General features: G+C 27.2%; 2 protein-coding genes and 1 long non-coding RNA gene across 8 annotated transcripts in view; 2 read left to right on the forward strand and 1 right to left on the reverse strand.

Moving 5' to 3' along the window:
* Positions 1-21340, reverse strand: part of LOC107440777 (mitochondrial potassium channel ATP-binding subunit) — a 546992-nt gene that overhangs the window by 172168 nt on the left and 353484 nt on the right. The window lies entirely within an intron of this gene.
* Positions 1-21340, forward strand: part of LOC147806797 (uncharacterized) — a 494278-nt gene that overhangs the window by 171283 nt on the left and 301655 nt on the right. The window lies entirely within an intron of this gene.
* The window catches only part of LOC147806801 (cofilin/actin-depolymerizing factor homolog), a 35635-nt gene continuing 17586 nt past the window's right edge, over positions 3292-21340 (forward strand). Inside the window, exons 1-3 of one of the 2 annotated variants that reach the window (XM_087167234.1) lie at positions 3292-3521; positions 7145-7247; positions 9199-9297. The gene's annotated coding sequence lies outside the window, so the exon portion shown is untranslated. The remainder of the gene's footprint in view (positions 3522-7144; positions 7248-9198; positions 9298-21340) is intronic. The other variant, XM_087167235.1, reaches the window with a different exon arrangement.

Raw genomic sequence — 21340 nt, forward strand, 5'->3', positions numbered from 1 at the left:
GATGTTTTAAGGGATTCTATATCTAAAAAATATTTTTTTCTGTTCGGGAAAATTCAAATAATGCTTCAAAACTGGAAAAAATCCGGAAAAGTAGTTTGTTGAAATTATACTGTTTTTCTAAACTTGTTTTACGATATTTTCACGACAGTTTAGCATAGCAAAGGTGTTCTATGTATAAAACCAATTGTCTTTCTCTGCAGAAGAACGCACAATGGATTAAAAAATTAAATAAAATAAATTTGGCGGGAAAAAGGCTCAAATTTCAAGACCACCTAACTCCCTTGAATATTAAGCTATAATTTTCAAACTCGGAATGGAAGTAGGCCTCTATGAACCAAACCACCCCACTTAAGTAAATATTTATAGATAGATTAGGGAGGTCGCAGTCATCCCTCATGTCTTTTGTTTAACTAACGGGGAGAGGGTAATTAAAGCTATGTAGTAGTGCGAACGTCGTATAAGCGTGGTCCAACGGCTAAGACCATGCTCTAGTGACGTACGATTGGAGCGTGGGGGACCGGTTTCGAACCTCGGCTGTGGTCAATTTTTAAATTTTTTTTTCTTTTGTTTATTTTGCATTATATTATTTATTTAACGTGTTTATCGATGTTTTAAGGGATTCTATATATAAAAAATATTTTTTTCTGTTCGGGAAAATTCAAATAATGCTTAAAAGCTGGAAAAAATCCGGAAAAGTAGTTTGTTTAAATTATATTATTTTTCTAAACTTGTTTTACGATATTTTCACGGCAGTTTAGCATAGCAAAGGTGTTCTATGTATAAAACCAATTGTCCTTCTTTGCAGAAGAGCGCACAATGGATTAAAAAATTAAATAAAATATATTGGCGGGAAAAAGGCTCAAATTTCAAGACCGCCTAATTCCCTTGAATATTAAGCTATAATTTTCAAACTCAGACAAAAAGTAGGCCTCTATGAACCAAACCTCCCTACTTAAGTAAATATTTATAGATAGATTAGGGAGGTCGCAGTCACCCCTCATGTCTTTTGTTTAACTAACGGGGAGAGGGTAATTAAAGCAATGTTGTAGCACGAACGTCGTATAAGCGTGGTCCAACGGCTAAGACCATGCGCTAGTGACTTACGATTGGAGCGTGGGGGACCGGGTTCGAACCTCGGCTGTGGTCAATTTTTAAATTTTTTTTTATTTGTTTATTTTGCATTATATTATTTATTTAACGTGTTTATCGATGTTTTAAGGGATTCTATATATAAAAAATATTTTTTTCTGTTCGGGAAAAATTCAAATAATGCTTAAAAACTGGAAAAAATCCGGAAAAGTAGATTGTTTAAATTATATTATTTTTCTAAACTTGTTTTACGATATTTTCACGACAGTTTAGCATAGCAAAGGTGTTCTATGTATAAAACCAATTGTCCTTCTTTGCAGAAGAGCGCACAATGGATTAAAAAATTAAATAAAATAAATTGGCGGGAAAAAGGCTCAAATTTCAAGACCGCCTAACTCCCTTGAATATTAAGCTATAATTTTCAAACTCAGACAAAAAGTAGGCCTCTATGTACCAAACCACCCTACTTAAGTAAATATTTATAGATAGATTAGGGAGGTCGCAGTCACCCCTCATGTCTTTTGTTTAACTAACGGGGAGAGGGTAATTAAAGCAAAGTTGTAGCACGAACGTCGTATAAGCGTGGTCCATCGGCTAAGACCATGCGCAAGTGACTTACGATTGGAGCGTGGGGGACCGGGTTCGAACCTCGGCTGTGGTCAATTTTTAATTTTTTTTTTATTTGTTTATTTTGCATTATATTATTTATTTAACGTGTTTATCGATGTTTTAAGGGATTCTATATCTAAAAAATATTTTTTTTCTGTTCGGGAAAATTCAAATAATGCTTCAAAACTGGAAAAAATCCGGAAAAGTAGTTTGTTGAAATTATATTATTTTTCTAAACTTGTTTTACGATATTTTCACGACAGTTTAGCATAGCAAAGGTGTTCTATGTATAAAACCAATTGTCTTTCTTCGCAGAAGAACGCACAATGGATTAAAAAATTAAATAAAATAAATTGGCGGGAAAAAGGCTCAAATTTCAAGACCGCCTAACTCCCTTGAATATTAAGCTATAATTTTCAAACTCGGAATGGAAGTAGGCCTCTATGAACCAAACCACCCTACTTAAGTAAATATTTATAGATAGATTAGGGAGATCGCAGTCACCCCTCATGTCTTTTGTTTAACTAACGGGGAGAGGGTAATTAAAGCTATGTAGTAGCACGAACGTCGTATAAGCGTGGGCCAACGGCTAAGACCATGCGCTAGTGACTTATGATTGGAGCGTGGGGAGCGGGTTCGAACCTCGGCTGTGGTCAATTTTTAAATTTTTTTCTTCTTTTGTTTATTTTGCATTATGTTATTTATTTAACGTGTTTATCGATGTTTTAAGGGTTTCTATAAATAAAAAATATTTTTTTCTGTTCGGTAAAATTCAAATAATGCTTAAAAACTGGAAAAAACCCGGAAAAGTAGTTTGTTTAAATTATATTATTTTTCTAAACTTGTTTTACGATATTTTCACGACAGTTTAGCATAGCAAAGTTGTTCTATGTATAAAACCAATTGTCTTTCTTTGCAGAAGAACGCACAATGGATTAAAAAATTAAATAAAATAAATTGGCGGGAAAAAGGCTCAAATTTCAAGACCGCCTAACTCCCTTGAATATTAAGCTATAATTTTCAACTCGGAATGGAAGTAGGCCTCTAAGAACCAAATCACCCTACTTAAGTAAATATTTATAGATAGATTAGGGAGGTCGCAGTTGTCTTTCTTTGCAGAATTGTCTTTCAATTGTCTTTCTTTGCAGAAGAACGCACAATGGATTAAAAAATTATTTAAAACGTAATAATTTACGTCATTTTCTTTAATCTTTAGGTCAGCGAAATCTCCCTACTATATTCCAAACCACCTTATTTCGATAGGGCTGTCAAAAAGCACGCGAACCTATGATCCCAACCAGTGTCATGGAAACATCTAACCCCCTCTCCAAAAGGTCCAAACTGTGATGGCAAGTCTGAAAAACTTTTAAATACATATTTTCGCTGCCTCTTTTAGTACTTTTCTATACCCAAGTGTTTTGTTTTAGCCTTTCCCGCTAAAAGATTTCATTTACCAGGTTACGCTTCAAATCTCTGTCTCCCATTCGCGAATTTTTCCTAAACAGTGAGAATGTCCCTTGAGGTTAAACAACGGGTGAGCCAGTTGCTTTAGGTCAGGCTGATCATGTAATTTAAAATTAAAGAACTCATGTAACAGAAATAGAAGGTCAGAAACGTCTTAATCAAAACAAATAGTATACAAATTTGGCAAAAAATTTAATTTTTTGTTTTTTCAATAAGCTTCGAGAATTGAGATTAAAATGTTCTATTTTTAAAAGACTAAGAAGAATGGACCTCATTTAAGAACTCCTTAGACTGCACCAAAACTATTGCTGATCAGTTATGAGATTTATCTATTTATATCATGATAACATCATATGCAGGTTTGAGTTTTTGTATTTTGAAATAAAAACAGTTAATTTTAGAAGTAAATCATCTTTATAAATAAAAGAACAAAAACAATTAAATTACTAAAATCAACTCTTAAATATATAACATTTATGTATAGTTTTTATGTTTTGTAAATGTATTTGATTTTAACGAATCTTTCTCAAGGTCAAAGGAAAGGAAAAAGACCCTTAATTAAAGTGACCACACGTCCCGATTTTGGCGGGACAGTCCCGCTTTTTGGTGGACTGTCCCGCGTCCCGCCGATTTTTAAAAATGTCCCGCTTTTTGGAAAATATATGCATTTCTTATTTTAAATGTACTGTAGAAATATATTACCTATTATTTATTAAGTATTATAGTGAATATAAATAAAATAAAAAACATAAATGCATGCAGAGTAAACTAAATTAGGCAATGTACCGAGTTAGATTTACTCGGTGGTGTTCGATCATTGTCGTTACGTCTCGGCTTAATTCAGATAAGTGCAGACAGTGCGATTTGTTGTTTTCAATTTGACGTTCGGTTTGACTCATTATTTGATTGACGAAGATAGTGGTAGAGCAATAGTTGCCACAACGTAACGGTCAATAAGGTAAAATTTAATACTCTTTTTTAGCTTTTGTAGTAAATTTTTTATTTATTTTTAGTATTTACCCACAGAATAAAAGATGAGTAAAAAAAGAGAATGGAACTTTAATGAAGAGCTAAGCAGAGAATTTCCATTTATTAAAAAAAACAAAATAGACTATATGGTACGGTGTGATAAATGCAATGCTGAAATTTTGGTCTCACATGGTGGAAAAAACGATATTACTAAACATCTAGCGACAAAGAGGCACAAAAGATTTTTGAATAATGCCGCTTACTCATCTAAAATGGAACAGTTTTTTCGCACTGCTAGCTTTGGCAACACAGAAAAACAGTTAGCATTAGCGGAAGGGCTATTTGCTTTCCACACCATAAACCTTGATCTGAAAATCAAAGTTTCAGATCAATGGATTCTACGTCGCAAATGATCAAAACATTATACGACAAAAAATATGCATGTGCAAGGACAAAAACCGAAGCAATTATTTGTAATATTTTTTCACCATATTCGTTTTCACAGTTGCAGAAAGAATTAGAAAAATGCACATCCAACCACAAAGATTTAAAATTATTTCCCACAATTGTTAGATTTTTTAATCCAGAAACAGGAATTAAATATAGAATATTAGATTTTGTTTCATTGCCGAGTGAAACTTCACAAATAATTTTTGATTCAGTAAGTACTATTTTAAAAAAGAATAATTTGAACACATGAAATGTTACAGATGAAAAAATTAAATGTTGGTTATCAGCAAATGTGGAAACAGACAAAAAAAATGGACGGAGTTATTCCTTCATTTTAAACAGAATAATATTCCTTATCAAAATATTTTGAAAATTGTAGAATTCGCGCTCTCCCTTCCAAGAACAAATGTAGCAACAGAATGTGTTTTTTCTAGTATCAATAAAATATGGACAACTGAAAAAACGCAGTTGAACATTAAAACTTTAAAAGTCTATTTTAAGTGTAAAATATAATTTGACCAATTCATGTGAAATATTTCACGACATTTTAATGAATGATCCGAATCTTTTGCTAAGTATTCACTCAGATCAAAAATATGACCGTGAAAGAAAATCATATTTTTTTTAAATAAAAAATTTAATTTGATTAAAAATCATGATGCTCAAATTATTATTTTTCACAAATATTTTTTATAGTTACCAATAATTAATAATAAATACATTTTTGTACAAGTATATGAATGTATACAATAAAATATACATAACTGAATTGTAATTCTCATTTCATCCCATTTGTCCCGCTTTGTCTCAATGAAAATGTGGTCACTTTACCCTTAATACTTTTTATATTTTCTTTTTAATATAGGATGCAAGGGAAGACAATATTTGTTCAATATATGTCAACAAATAGTTCACAGCCAGTAGTACACAAATATTTATTTCAAAATTTTTAAGAAATTTATTTATAATTTTTAAAATAAATGTTTATTTTACTTTATCTATTTACCTATATTTTTCTTATTTCAAATTTTTTTTTTTGAGTGTTTAAATTAGTATATTTTTATAAAAAATACTCAGAACTTTGAAAATTTTTTTAAAAGTTTTTAAATATTTTTCATAAAACTTTTTTTCAACTTTTTAGTACTTATTAGTTATTTCTTAGTGTGATCTATAATGTCATTTCATTTTTAATATATAACTGTGTTTGTTTCAGTTTTTTTCCCTTTTAATATTATGAAATGAAAAAAAGGTATTGTAGCTTTTTTTTATTATATGTATTTGATGCAATTTTTCGCAACTTTAATTTGTCTCATATGACAGGGAAAACTGTTCTTTTCTGATAAATTAGATATAGAATTTTTCTTAAATTTATTTTTCTATTTCGATCCTTATGAAACATACACTTAATTGTAAAACTTATACTTAACATTTTAATTTTATTTATTTACTTTTAGTTTTTCTTTTCTTGATATTTATAATGCATATCATTATTATTAAAAAGATTTTATTTTTCATATATTATGCACACACAAAGCCACCAGAACATCATAGTGGCCCCACTCTCTTTCTTTTTGTTATCCAGCACAAAACTTGTTGAGAATAACCAAGAAAACCTTTCAGGGGCCTCAAACTAAATAGCACATTTAAATTCAGTGCCACATAATGTAATTGATATTAAGATTTTACGCTACACACAGTGCCATGTCCTTATTAGTGTGTGAAAAATTAATCATTAGATCTGAAGTTATTCAGTTTTTTATTTGTTTTTTGTAAATGTTTTTCTTATTTGCAATTGCCTAAAAAACTGCATTATATTTTCTGAGACTACTAGCTTTCAGGAATTAGGTATTAAGTCTTTTTTTTTTCTTATCTAAGTGCATTAATGTGTGGATCCATGCACACATTTTATACAACTCCCAACACTGTTTCTTCTAGATTAGCAATTTTGTAGTATGAGTGATGAATAAAAATGTCATGATGAATAAAAGCGAAAGAAATCACAATTATTTGCTAAAAATTATAGTTTGTATTTTAAAAAGTAAAATAAAAATCACCTAAAATTTCCTAGAGTTAAAAAATTTATTGTAAGACATCCCACAAAGTCAAATTGTTTTTGTTTTACTTTAAAGTTCATTAATATTTTTAATCATTAAATTGTTTCATTAATAACTGTTTTAATAATATGCCAATTTGTTCTAAGTTAAAACTTGCCAGCCATTTTTCAATAATAAAAAAAATTAATTTTAAAGTGTGTCATCAATAATTTCTACAGGAATTTGTAACTAACTTCCTAGAAAATTTTTACGAATATCTTTACGAAATCTTATGTTCCAATTTTGTTTTATAGTATTTGTGGCAATGATACTTTTTTATGCTAATATGCTTGATTTGATACTATATCAATATTCTCAAACCAATTAATATTGCACCTTAGTATGTGAAAATCTGTTCACCAGATTACACAATTATTCACAGTCTTCTTTTTGTGCATTCTCCATAGTCTTTATGCTAATATATTCTTTTACTGAATTGTTATTAAATTGTTAGTATGAATTTTTTACAGACTTATTCTGAAGCTTTGTGTGATTTTTGGAAAACTTTGTTTAAGCTAAATGAAAGAAGAAAAGAAAACAACATAATTGTTCATTCTAATCCAGTTATCAAAGGTATTAATTCCCTTATTATTTTAAATATTATAACGGGAGAGTAGGGGGGAAACTGGGTACCTTGATTGTGTCAAAATTAATTTTGTTTTTCAGTGGGCAAACTCTGAATTACACGTCACTTGTCAAATAGATGCACCTATCATATTGTTGGTGATTAATTCAATGCATCTGTATAGATAAACTAGTTTTTCTGTATCAACTTTAATGTTCTTTTGTTTTTAAATCTAGCGTTATTACAATTATTTTTAGTACAGCTTAATAAACGTAATTACTAACGATTCATAACAAACAATAAGGTTCATTAGTATCACTCTTCAGTAGAACCTTTACTCTTGGGGGTTAGACAGGGTAACACCCAATCTTTCCCTAGGCTGAGACCATGAAAGCTAGAAAACATTGAAGGAAGAAAATAACTGCATTCAAGATTGAACAAAAGTTTCATGGAACAAAGTTTATTGCTTCTATTTTCATATTTTGTGTAGTTTTTGAAGACAGCAGAATTGTAGTTTATGCTTTGATATAAAAAATTCTCTGCAATTTTCTTTTAAAAAAATGCTATAGTTTTCGTAATGAATTTTGGTCAGACCCCTAGATGTTTTGTCCCCCTCCCTTGAGTACAGTCTTGACTACATCACATGTAAATTGCCTGCATAATTTCAGTAAATTTCCTTATAAAATGGAAATGTCTGCTACTTTTTCATTGAAATTCTAGCTTTTCTAAATTTCCCATAGAGTTAGCATTTATTCCTGGTCTTATTAATGGGGTGATTTGACTTTTTCTAGAAAAAAATAATTTATAACAAAAGTTATATATGTGTGACTTTTCATGACTGTTGTCTTGTACAAAACTAAACAAGGGATATCTGACAGCTTCTATGTTGAGCAGATCAACTCCAACACCCTTTAAATCTTAGCTAAACGATCTTTCCCCACTTTTCCTTACATCTGAGAATGAAAGACTATGATGTTGAACTAAATTTATGTATTATCTTTTTAATTATCCTTTTTTTTAATAAACTTTTATAATTTAATAATATATCACTGCCATGTATATTTTTTCCATAAAATTTTAATTCTCTATTTTGGTTGTGTTTTGTGGATAAATTTACAAATTAAGTCATTGAAATGTAACATCACAAAATTACTTATGTATGATCTTTTGTGATGACTACTTGTTGTCATTCTATAATCTGGTCACTATAAAGCAAAGATGGCAAACCTACGACACTCGTGGCACTAGGTTTTCAGATGTAATGGTGGTACACAACAAGTATACTATAAATTACTTTATTTGCTTACATTTACTGCAAAACGTTTTTAAAAAATCTCTAAGACTGACAACAAAGGTAGATTCAGAAACGAGCATTATTGTGTGCATAAGTTAATATGCATTTATTTTATGATCTTTTGTCTATTTTAACTAGAATTCTTAAAATTTATATCTGAATGTGCTTTAAAAAATCACAAGTTCTCTGAGTTGTTACAGGAAATAGAATCTCAATAGGACAAACTTTTTACGTTGTATACAGTTTCTTCTCAAATTTGAGGAACTTTTAGATGAAATTTGATTTTTCATACCAAAAAAAGAATTTACTTAATTTATGGGTTCAATTTAACTGTGTGATTTCATGTTTTTTTTACATTTGCAGCACTATCAACAGATTTAAATTAGAAATTGAGAAGAAAAGTTTAAACTGAAAATATGTTGTTTGAGATCCCTGAAGTGCAAACTTGATATATATTCCTGAAAAGAATAGCGAGTTTCGCTGATTTATCTTCTAAAGGCAGAAAAATATTTTTAAGAGCTGTTTGGATATTACAAAATTCTGATGAAATATTATCAAAGCTATTTTCTATTTTCTCTATTTTGTAAATTTTAGAAAACATAACAGTTTTGCTTTAAGATCTCCCTTTGCTAAAATGAATGATCATAAAATGTCACTTTTTTTAGTGGTTTGATATTTCGGAAAGGAAACTGACAGAATAGTCTTGGTAAAGCATTAGAAGAACTTGAGAATGCAGATTTGAGGAATTGAACACAAAAAATAGGGTAATTTAATCCTTAGAAAATTGAACATTTTCATACTTGTTTTTAATGTGATATTATATATTTATTTATAATGTAATATAAATGCATTTTGAAATGTAATAAGTGCATTAAGTTCTTAAATTGAATTGAACAAAATTTTTTTAGAAACTGGAAGAAAATAAAGGCAGATTAAAATAATATTTTCAGTTGTATTGATGAGTAGCATATGGGGGGGGGGGCTACAGGACACTTTGCCCCTTCCTCATATACTACTATTAATTTCCTATTTTTATATTAAGAAAACTTAAAATATACCTATATTTTGCATTTTTATATGAAATATTAAACAAAATCAGCATATTTAAAAATTCTTATTTTTTATATTAATAATTTTTATTTTATTAATAATCCTGTATTTTATATGACTTTAGTAATCAAAATTCTTATTTTTATAGTAATAATCCCTCATTTTTTTATGACTTTAGTAATAATCCCTTATTAATAAAATTTAAAATATCGTTTTTTATTTTACATGCAAATCATAATCGTAATATTTATTTTTACCTTTAAAATCAAAAATATATTTTCCACTATTAATTTTTCTTATAGCTTTATCAGATAATTCCCCTTGACATTTCGAGAGATAAAAATCTTTCTCATCATTGTCTACTTCTAATCTAGCTACAATAGAGTCACCGTATTTTGTATTTATTTTTCTCAGCGATATTAAATTATATTTACCTATCTCGAGTTCATTTAATTTGTATGTTTCAGGAAATCGTTTGAGGTCATTGAATTCTTCCATTTATTTAGAAACATTTTTTGCAATATAATTTCTGTAATACATACACTTGTATGACGAACATCCAGGTCCTAAAATTTTAGTACATTTAGGTACATCAATGTCAATAGATGGTATATTCAATTCATCTAATATCTCTTTTTCTAAAATACCTCCTTTATAAGCAAATGTACCACCATATAGTTGATATAGGTTATTTATATAATTTTTTACGTCTTGATGATTTATCCATAAACTATTCTTATTTCTATTAAATCTTAATCCGTGTACTTCTGAAGTGCATTTACGTACAATCTTCAATTCTTGATCATTCAATTCACAATTGGGTGTAAATACGCCAATATATTCACCGATTGGTAAATTTAAATGAACCCATCCTATCTCTCTTACAATCTTACGATTGGGAAAAATAAATCCCTGAATGTTTAGGATGACTGTAATCTTATCCATTTATTAAGAAACATTTTTTAAAAGCCAAAAGGCACAGTATCATAATTATCTAAAAGTCTACGTTTATCGTATCCAAAGGTATAACGTTTATTTGTTTTAATACTTGAAATATTTCTATTTTTTTCGATTTTAAACTGATTGATTTCTACATCTAAACAATCTGTTTCACCTGTTATTATTTTAGTCCTATTATCAAAGTCTAATATGGTTTCACTCTGATAAGACATTTTAAATTCTTTTACTTTTCCATGTACAGATTTATCATTTAACTTATACCCATAATCTTTAAAGGCTCCAGCTATCCAAGATGTAATATATTTATCATTTCCCAATTCATCAGTCCATTCTCCTAACATGCATCCCGTTTCAATTTTATTGGTACCGTCGTCTATATATACTACACTATCTGTATCATAATAAAGTACTTTATCTCCTAATTTATCTAACATTTCATATAATCTAATTCTGGCAGAACTAGTTGTAAAAGCAGCTATATATACATTAGTATTGAAGTTATTTTTTTCAAATTTATCTTTCATTTTATAACTCATTTCCACACAATCGTTGTTTAAAAAATTCATATTCAAATCCTTAATAGTATCATTTAGAATAATTCTATAAAAATCTTCAATTTCCATCACATATTCAGTTTGCTTCATATTATTTCTTTGGCCAAACTTAACCCATAAAGAATTTAAACATATTTTAGCTATGAATCTCAAACCTGGATTTTCTTCAATTTTATCTAATTTAATATTTAATTTTTCCTTAACTACTTTTCTATACTCTTCTTCATTTTTGAAATTATTTTTCCACTTATCACAAGTTTCTAATTTTATTTTTAAAAACATCTTGACATATTTTCTAAATAGTTTATTCGATTTATTTTTGAAATTCCACACTTCATAAATATTCAATATTTTATATCCTTTTTTAACAGCTAATCTGATCTCATCGGTAGCCCAAGTTCCAATAATGCATCAATCACAATCATCGTGTTTACATTCCGAATTTCTTATTTCATGACACATTTCGCATTTCTTCTTTTCTAAAGTTGTTTTGAAATGATTGCATTTTATTGTTTCAGAGCAAATTCTGCATAGTGAAAATATTAATTTTTCTGCTTTATAAGGTAATACTGGATGATATAATTTTCTGGGTGGAAGTACTTTACATTTTATCAATCCATACCAATTTTCATTGTATTTTTTAGGATTAAATACTTTGATAGGATGACCTTTTGGATAGTTATCAAAATAATTTTCAGTAGGATATAAAGAACATACGTCAATATATCTGCCTTTTTCATTACTTTTCATTTCATATTTTAATTTGGTAGGTTCACATCTTCCACCATAAAAAGCATCTCTAGGATTTAAAGGTTCTATAAAATCTCTCTTCCATTCCTTTTTCATGTATTGTTTCATATCCTTATTATTATCAAAATCACACTCCCAGATATTTACCAATTCATAACCTGCTTTAATTATTTTTTTATTGATCTTCTTAGTTTGTTTATATAAATCTTCCATAAGCATTTGATTAACAGTGTTTACTTGTGTTCTAGTGGAACATTTGTTACATCCATGCCAGAAACATCCATTAAATTGAAATACTGTATTTTTATAAAATCCATCTACCTTATAATATTTTTCACCTAATTGGAATTTTTTCTCTCCTCCATTCAAAGCATGACGTATATTAATATTTTCCTTTTTTGATATGTAATCTAACCAAGCTATTGATTTTTTACTGTACTGATCTTTTTGAATGACATTTTCATCAATAGCTATTGTATTTTCTTTCAAGAATTTATCTCTGTAAATGGCCATACATAGACCAGCTAAAGTTACATATTTAAACGGATCTACATTCACAGCTTCTAAGAATAATCTTCTTAATTCTAAACAACCTTTTCTTAAAATATCTATATCAGATCTGCAGTATTTTATAAATTCCTTTTGGAAATCAAAGGTTTCATGTTTAATGGAATCATACCATTTATCAAATTTTTTCCTGTCTTCATCAATCATATAATTATATCCATAGTAATATTTATCTGGATATTTACCAATATAATTTTGATTCTTTTGTTTGTTGAATAAATGAGGAAAATAACCCTTGGCCAGTTCGTTTAAATTGAAAGTTTTTGGAAATTTCTTGAGTGCACACATTGTAAAATTAATAGAATCAATAAACCTTATATTATACTCATCAGCTTTCATATATGCTAACTTATTTCCTTGATAAATTGTGGATATTTTTATATGTTTTTTAAAACAATACTTAGCTAAAAATTGAAAATCAAATCCTTTTCCATAATGAGCTATAACTGTATATCCAATTCGTTCCTCTCTAAATAACCATTCACAAAAATCGTTTTCATTTTTAAATTCTGTTTCGTTTCCATGAAAATCATGACATATAACTAGATTCACTTCATGAATTCCTGTATCTTGCTTGGTTTCAACATAAAAAAATAAGTATTTTTCTGTATAATCCGATTTACATAGCGTACACCATTGTTTTTTAATACATTTATTTTTTGCACAATTATCTTTACATACACCTCCTTTACTTTTTTCATGAAACACTCATGACCTTTAGTGACCCACTCCCAACAATTATTATAACGATATTCACCACATATATGTTTACCAGGGTCTCTTTCAAATCTTTTAATATTTCTTTTACATTTTAAACATTTCCATAAAACTTTACAAACACTAGGTTTCTTTGGAAATTCTTTTTTATGATTATCAAAACAATCTTCTCCTTTAAATTTACGGTTACATTTTTTACAAAATATTTCCTCTCCTTCACAATCAGATTCTTTAACAAAACACCTATCACATTTTAAAGGGCATTTATGTTGATCTGAACGTTTATAGCCCACTTTACAATAATTACAATACTTATTCTTACCTAAAAATCCTGTCATTGATGTAATGACATTGAAATGATTTCTATTCTTATATATAAAAAAAATACATGTTGATTTATAATCACCATTATATATAATTTCATTACCATTTTCTCTGCAAACTATATTGATCTGAATGTCTAGAAAATTTTCAAATATTTTAACTTCTTCTAAACTGCACACTTCTAAAGGAATTTTGCATATATCATGTAATTTTATAGCTAATGTTTTTTGTAAAACACACCCTTTTTTAATATAAATTATATCATTGCTTGATAATTTTTCAGTACATAATTTATCACTTAACAGTTCAGGATTTTGGATAGCTAAAACTGTTACAATTGATCTAGCCAAACATATATTATCATAATTTTTTATTTGACAAATGCTTTTCTTTTTTGCTGGATCTGTTTCAGAACACATTTTTAAAGCCTTGTGTCTACCACTGTGAGGTAATTCGATGACATTAAAATCAAATATACACTCTGTTATATCAAGTTCTTTATATTCAATTTGGTTGAATAATTTATCAATGTATTCATTAAAAGCAGTTTTAGTTGACATCATTTTATCATGAAAAGGTACATTTAATTTGGGATTATGTATAATTACATCTACTTTTCCTATAATATTTCCAATAGCCCTTTTAAATATATTTCTTAAAATATTATAGTATTGTTCAGGTAAAATTTTAGATCCTACCACTCTATATTGTTTTCTATAAACTTCATATTTTTTAATATATTGACCTCTGAATTCAATAATTTTATAATCTGGTTTAAAGAAATTGTTAAGATTTACCTCTACTTTTACCTTATCTTTTATTTTTTGAGGCCTATACAAAGCATTTAAATTAGTTTCAGTTAAAATATTTTTTTCTGCTTTCGGTATAAATTTACCATCTTTATATTTTAAATTATAAGAATCAAAAACTTTTTTTAATTCATTTCTTTGCTTAGGATATTTATTAAATAGTTTAAGTTTTGCTTTCCATATAATAAGAAGCATCTAATCCTAAATAATCTGATAAAACAGATTTATAATTTCCTGTACTTTTGATTATGAAACTGTTGATTCAATGATATTTGATTTTAATCTCTTATCAGTCAGGACAGGAATTTTAAGTTTAGTTATCAATTCTCTTAGTTTTTTAATACTGAAAGTTGAGAGTACATTACTCAAGTGTTTGAACTCCTTTGCCATGTTACTCATTTATAAGGAAGAAAATTTATAAATGCTTATTATCCAATTCTTTCATACGTTTTATATGAAAATTACTTTTAAAATGCCGTTCTTTATGTGAATAAGTATAATTTTCTCCACATTTGCATTCATAATATGTATATTTTCTTTTGAGATCACAATTTATACATCTTTTAAATAAATATTTTTTAAATTTGTAAAATTCGTCAGCTGATTTCAAAGTCTTACAATCACAACAAAATTTCTCTTCCATTTATTAGAAAACGTTTTTTTAAATATTTTCTGCAGTTAAATCTCATAGTCTTTAAGAAACGAATTCCAAATTTCATCATAAATGTTTTGATTTTTAGGACTACGTAACTTAATATTGTTAGAAATATTATAATATTCACATGTCTTTTTCATAAAATATTTATAATTTAAACTCTTTTTAAAATACATATAATCTAAAAATTTTAAAAACATTTCATCTGCTTCAACTGTAAAAACCAAGTTCAATTTTCTTTTTAACTTTTAAAAAAAACTAATTCTAGATGTGTATCTCTGTTTTAAAAAAATATCAAAATCATTTGAATCATAATAATATTTTTCTTCTTCCTTATCAAATGTAATTTTTAAATTTGAAAGGCTATTCCTTTTAATCTGATTAAATATTTCTCAATAATGACTTTCCATTTATTTACATAATAATAATTAAAACATTTTGAAACTTATCAGAGTGATGAAAATCGAAGAAACTTTTTTCATGCCACTTTGCGGTAAAAATTGACCGCTTCGTGGGATTCTGACCGGAGAGTGGTGTGATTTTTTTATCTGATAATAATCTTCTTTATAAGCCACGTTGCTGAAAACATCTTTAGTTACGAAAAAAAAATGGCAGGTCAAAGTTATGCCTCCAATGTCCATGCTCCTTCATCGTCAGAATTTATAAAAATTATGCAGGATATTCTTACTGAAACTACTGGTTCTTCTTTAAAAGATATTTGTTAGGAGAAAGATAAATTTTATTATTTGGTGATTTTAAAAATACTGGATAGAGTATTTAAATAAACAAAAACTGGTAAAATTTTATATTAATAATTGAAAAAATAACATATGAAATTAGAGATTATAAATGGATATAGATAATAAGATTAATTTATAAAAATGTTTTGTAATAAAATGACTTCTTTAAAAGATATTTGTTATGAGCAAATTAAAGATAGTTATTATTATGGATTGTTTGGAGATTTTAAATTAATAATAGATAAAAATACTGGATATTTCAATGCTTCTAAGCTATGTAAATCAGGAGGTAAAAGATTTAAAAAGTGGTTAGAAAATAAAGAATCTAAAGAGTTAATTTTATATTTAGCTAAAATCCTAGAAGGCCCGAATTCGGGCCCTCTAGAAAATTCATTATTTTATGAAATTAAAGGTAGAAATGCAACTGAATTAAAATATAATGGGACTTATGTTTCTAAGGATTTAATTACAAATATAGCTTGTTGGATTTCACCTGAATTTTCTAAAAAAGTAAACGATGTTGTAATTAATTATTATGCTAATGAATTTAATGAAAAATATAAAAATGATAATGATAAACTTCAAAAGAAATTAGATATAATAAAAATTAAAATGAATGACTTAAAAATAAAAATGAAAAATATAAAGAAGACGTAGCACCTAAAACATCTCAACCTAGAAAATTAAACATGTTTACAATAATAGAAAATAATAAAAATGATTCTGATTATCATTATTATGTTATTAGATGTCAAAGAGGTTTATATAATAAAACTATACGAGATTTAAAATTTAGATATCCTAATTTAAAAATAGCTCATGAAATTCAATATAATCCGAATGCTATTAATTTATTTAACAGAGTAAAAGAAAATATTTCTTATATAGAAACTAAATTTAATCATTTAAAATTAAAAGATTATGATATGGAGAGATTTAAAAATGATATAAACAAATTAATTCCGAAATTAGATTAGACGATCAACTTAGTTCTTCCAACTTAGACTATATCACTTTTATTTATCCAACTATTTGACTAACTCTTTATTACCTTTCTTTCTTATTATTTTTTCAATTTTAAATATTTCTTCAGTATATTTAACCAATTCTTTTTCATAATAAGTTCCTTTTATTTCTTTTCCATTTAAATCTTTCCCTCTGTAAGTTATAGGATCTGTTTTCAAAGCTACAGATATTATAAAAATTTCTTCTGTAAATGTAGGGTGATAAGCTCTCGATAACCTCTCTTCCATTTTTAGAAGTTACTTCATGAGCATCTTTAGTATTTGTAAAATTTTTACATTTTAGACAATATATAGCTCCCATACCGAATGTTCTTTTAGCTTTGATAATAGATTTAACAATTCCTCTTTCTATTCTTTCACAAATGGTAGGATTTGGAATTGCATCTAACTCATTTATCATATTTGTATCACATACTTCATTTCTGGTTTTTGTATCTTTGTTTTTTAAATAACAAACATCGTGTCTGTATGCAGCTTCATCTACTTTATTTATAGGTTTTGACCATTCTTTATATGTTAAATCATCATTCAATCTCTTTTTTCCTCGTAGTAATTGGGTTACAGGACCTGTAAAATTATGACCTGGTAAATGCATTTCAAAGGGTAAATTGTTAATAGCTTTATTAATTACACCCTTTCCTGTTTTACATTTGCAACTCTTTTTATTACACATTTATTTAGATGTAAATATTATTTGTTGACATACTTGTAACCATTTAATTGAGACTTCTTTATACATCTTTCTATAGGAAAATATTGTAAATTTTGAATATATTCAACTTCCCTCATATATACTTCTTGTTCAGTCACATTGTTTGATTTCAACAAATTTAATAGTTGTTTATAGAACTTAAAGGCTTGTTTATATTCACTTTTTTTAGCTGAAATTTTCAAAGATCTATCTATTATTTCAAGTACACCAGCTGTTAAACTCAAGGCTGATAAGGGTAGAAAAACGAAACTTATTAAGCCAGAAGCACTAAATAAGAACTTTCCTACTGATAACGATAAACTCAATTCATTCATCAATTGATAAGATTTCCTGTATATATAAATTCTTTTTTCAAGATATTCTTCCATTTATATAGGATGAAAGGTTTCATCTCGATATCTCATTTCAGGATTCACTAAATCCAACATTAAAAATCATATGGTTTTACGATGTACTTTCTATACATTTTATTAAATTCTTCTTTAGTTAATCGACCATCTATTTCTCTTATTATTTGTCGAATTTCTTTTTGTTTCATCTCAAAAGGTATAAAGTAGTCACTATTACTTCTTATTGTTATAGGTATTTTATAATAATACTGACTTAAATAAATAATAGAAGCATTTTTCTTTCTTCCTCAAATAAAAAATTCTTCAATAGAATGTTGATCTTTTTCACAGATACAATCATCAAATACAACTAAATTCATATAGGAAGGATCCAAGTCATCAACAGTAATAAAATCCTCTAGTTTGAAAGAAAACAAAACTTGATCTTTTTTAAATTTCTTATATTCTTTCAAAACTTCTTTTTTATTCTTTAAGCCTTTACATTTTTGAATATTTTCTAATTCTACATCGTCAAATTGAGTATATTTTTCTTGTAATTTTACGTATTTAGATTCACATATATCTTTTGCACACACGTAAAGTCTGTCAAAGTGTAAATAGTCATATATTAAATTAACTAATAAATTTGATTTTCCGCACTTCGAGGGACCATTTATAATTAATCTAAAAGTATGAATAGGTAGTAAAGGATGTTGATTTGGATCTTGAAATTCATTAGGTTCATTATAATCTCTTATTATAATTTTAGGATACATTTATTTCCTATAAAATTTTACTGCGAGTAGAAAATAATCTACTGCGAGTAAAAACTATTATTAAAATAAAAATTTCTTTAATATATTATTTTTTTAAATAATTTATTCTTTTAATGGTTCATATAGCGATACTCGTGTATTATGACAAATTTCAGCAAGAAGTATACAAACTATCCTTTCTTTGTTTGAATTATAAAATTCTTCTGGTAGTATATTGTTTTTATTTTTTATTAAGAGACAGAAATCTATTTTAGAAACAAATTCTATTACAAAATCTTTATCAATATCTTGATATTGTATAATATAATCCCAATTTACATAATCTTGAAATCTTCTTATAAGGTTCATTGATAATTTTTGATATCTAGATGCAACATTCATATTTAAACTTTCATAATACTTTTCTATAAATTTTAAATCCAATCATTGGAATCTTGATATTTCATACCAAGTCACTTTATCTAAATGTCTCTCAATAAAACAGATAGATAAGGTTTGATATCTACATATTTTTTCCCAATCTACATCAGAGGCATGTTTTTCAATAAAAGGTTCATTGAGTTTTTGATATTGAGAAATAATATACCAATCATCTGGTTGTGCATGCTGTTCTATTAACCTTTCAGACAATTCAGAATATTGAAACACATATTCCCATTTTAAATAATCTGCTAAACTTATAATTACATCTTCTGAAAGTTTCTTTCTATAAAAGTCATCCCAATTTATTTCATTTGCCATTTATTAAGAAGAAAATTTTATCTTTTCAATGTGTAAATAAGGCTTTAATTTACAGCCTCCTCCTGTTAGCACTGATAATGTCAAAACTTCATTTAACTTTCCATACGCAAACATAGTTATTGCATCTTCATTAACATTTATCTCTTTATCAAGAAGTACTTCTTTCACTTTTTCTAAACGTATTTTAGGCTTTTCCCCTACTTTATCACAGGCTAAAAAAATTTTAATTTTCATATACATGTTTTGTGATAATTTTAAGTTTGAATCTAAAAGTTTTGAAGTAGTTCTGTGAATTCAAAAGTCTTGTAACCCACACCTGTAAACTGAACAAGTCTATCTGTGGTTGCGCAAAAAGTTTTATTATCAACGTAATATTTATTAGCAACGTCGGTATAATTTGTGGGCCATTTTACACTCGATATTCTTTGGTTGTGAGCATAATAACTTCTATTCATTTTATCCCACAGTATACAATAATAATCAAGATGTTTTTTGGTAACAGCATCGCCTTCTTTTTCAGGTTCTTTTACATTTGATATGATTTTATTTTTAGCATCAAAATTATTTTCATTGTGTATTAAACTTTTGTCTTTTAATTCATCAACATATTTTTTAGTTGAAGCATCATTGCCCTCTAGAGGAATTGCTATATTTCTAATACATTTATGTTTAGCATTAAAATAACCGTTATTACGAATCAAACACTTATTTTTTAAATCATCTACATATTTTTTAGTTGAAGAATCATTATCTTCTTGAGGATGTAAAACATTTTTTATAAGTTTACTTTCCATATCATAATTACCATCATTCGTTAATTTAAATCCTACACCTGGTGGTCCTAAAGGTCCTTCTTTTATTTCATCATCGTAAAGTGGATAATAAGCAGCCATTTATTGTGATTCAGTTTTCAGAGTTTTAATAATTTTTATATCTTGAGTTGACATATTCAAGGAGCATTTGTTTCTTTCTTTCAAAATAAAGTAAAAAACATAATTTTTAGTAGTATTATTTCTCAATCTCCAATTGAATTCAATCATTAAATTACTTAAGTTGGTATAATTTTCATGGTTTGTCAAGTTAAAACGAATTATAGGATACTTACTGAAATTTGAATAGTTTATCATACAACCTGTTTCAGAATTTATATTATTCATTCCTGATTCTAAAAGAGCATAATATAATCGATTATAATCATTTTTATTAAAGTCCATCATATAACTTACTGTGGGAACTTTAATGTTATTAATCATTAACCAACGTTCTATCATATCCAAGTGATCAAACATCATGTTATTTTGATTCATGTTTTCATTTCTTTCATCATATTCAGGAATGACATATAAACTCAAAACTTCATCAGATGTAGCCGGAATAGAATGAGACCCACTGGTATTTTTATAAAATACATTTGATTTGATAATGTTATAATGATCCCAATTTATTTCTATAGGAGTATTTGATAATTTTAATTCATTGAATGTTACAGATGCTGAATTTTTAAATCTAACATAAGGTAACCAAAGTGATAAATCTTCAACAAAGACCTTAAAATCTGGATTTTGAATATCTGTATACAGCATGTTTTTACTTTCATTTCTTTGAATTTCTATTTTAACTTGGAAACCTGTCATTACTTTTTTATATTCGTTAAGGAAATCAAATATATATTTTAAAGGAATCCATATTTTTACGGTTTGACTATTTTTAGTAAATTTGCATCTTTTTGAAAATCCTTCATTAAAACTTTCATTTAGTTTAAGGTTTTGAAAAAAATCTGTTATTTTGGTAGTGTCTACCAGAGTTCCATTGTATTTCAAATCCTTTCTATCTGCAGAATCAGCTGTATCTACATAAAAGAACATGTTGGTAGCTTCTGATGTTGAGTAATCAGGGGTGAAGTGTATCATCCCTAATACTTGATTCATAATGGCTTTATAATTTATAGTGGATTGAACTTCAGTATTTCCTATAGTCAACGTGTTTGAATTTACGAGACCTCCTCCATTCACTAGGGTAACATTTTCATTACTTATTGCACCCCCATCTCCTTTTACAATTTTTAATTCTTGTTGCAGATATCCTGCAGAATATAAAA

The sequence above is a fragment of the Parasteatoda tepidariorum genome, chromosome 7 (genome assembly GCF_982258835.1).
Source record: "Parasteatoda tepidariorum strain Cologne lab strain chromosome 7, Ptep-v5.0, whole genome shotgun sequence".
Lineage (NCBI taxonomy): Eukaryota > Metazoa > Arthropoda > Arachnida > Araneae > Theridiidae > Parasteatoda > Parasteatoda tepidariorum.